The sequence below is a fragment of the Lactuca sativa genome, chromosome 9, assembly GCF_002870075.4.
Source record: "Lactuca sativa cultivar Salinas chromosome 9, Lsat_Salinas_v11, whole genome shotgun sequence".
Classification (NCBI taxonomy): domain Eukaryota; kingdom Viridiplantae; phylum Streptophyta; class Magnoliopsida; order Asterales; family Asteraceae; genus Lactuca; species Lactuca sativa.
The window spans coordinates 217,147,840-217,149,142 of NC_056631.2; the positions used below are offsets into that span (position 1 = coordinate 217,147,840).

Below are 1,303 nucleotides of genomic sequence, written 5' to 3' on the forward strand. Positions count from 1 at the left end.
CGAGAGTTATATTCATGAGAGTATTCGCCTTATGTGTTAGGCGGCGGCGAGTTTGAGATTCAAGTGTTGGGATATCTGCTTTCTGCTTTCCAGGTGAGTCTTCTCACTATACTTTACCTTGAGTAGGTAACCAGAGTTATGTGACAGAGTATTTGTATGCTATGTATGTTATGTGTTGTACTGCATTATTTCTATGTGATTTATGTTGTGCATGTTTACAGAGTTAGAACCAGAAGGTTCCCAGAGTTAGAGCCGGAAGGTTCACAGAGTTAGAGCCAGAGGGTTCATAGAGTAGGGTCCACGGACCCAGAGACTTATAGCCTCGAGTGGCTAATATGTGCTATGTGTGGTATTTTGGGGAACTCACTAAGCTTTGTGCTTATAGTGTTTTGTGTTATGTGTTTCAGGTTTCTCTCAGGATCACGGGACGGCACCGGCTCGATTGTACGCACCAGAGAAAGAGTCATGCTTTGAGGATCCTGGTTTATTAAGCAAGTGAAAATGGAGTTATGTTTTTGTAATTCGTTTATGATTGGAATTTTAAGAAAAGTGTTTTTAAGAATTAACGATTATTTTTAAATGAAAATTTGTTTTGAAATTTACGGTGTTACACCACTTGAGTAGCAAACTTGAGCCTTCTTGTTCCCATATTCATCCAAATGGCAATCTTTATTCAAGTGTGGCCCACTGCATCTTTCACAACCAACTCTAACTGCATGAATTGATTGGTCCATTTGGGTCAGCCTTCGATCCATATTATTTAGCATTGCCATCATAGCAGCCATCTCATTAGAATGTGCACTCCCAACTCCCTTTACTCCTTCATTCCTTGGATTGTGGTATTCAAGAGAATGCTTTGCAAATTCTTCAACTAATTCCTTGACTTCACCCGGATTTTTTTTTGTAAGTGGTCCTTGAGAATAAGGGAGTTTCCTTGTCATTACATTGACCCTGTCATAGAATATGGACACTTCTTGTTGAATGTTAAGGTCATGTTGAGGACAATTCCTTAACAACCCCTTGTAGCGCTCCCAAGCCTCGTAAAATGACTCCCCCGGGTTTTGCTCAAAATTGGCTATTGCCTTCTTGTGTTTAGTTATCTTGGATGGCGGACATAATTGGTCGAGAAACTGCTCACGCATTTGAGCCTAAGTAGTGATTGTACCCGGTGGTAGTGCTTTTAATCAATCCATAGCAGCCCCCTTAAAAGTAACATGAAGCATCCTTAGCAAGACGGTATCTCTATTCACATTCAGGACATTGAAATAATCAGCAATGGTGTTGACTTCATCTAAGTGCTTAA

General features: G+C 40.4%; 1 non-coding gene across 1 annotated transcript; it reads left to right on the forward strand.

Annotated features, from left to right (window-relative positions):
* The first annotated feature begins 987 nt into the window (after nucleotides 1-987).
* On the forward strand, nucleotides 988-1,094 carry LOC111880137 (small nucleolar RNA R71). Its single transcript, XR_002846372.1, has one exon. It is a non-coding gene; the product is annotated as a small nucleolar RNA R71 (small nucleolar RNA).
* The last annotated feature ends 209 nt before the right edge of the window (nucleotides 1,095-1,303 follow it).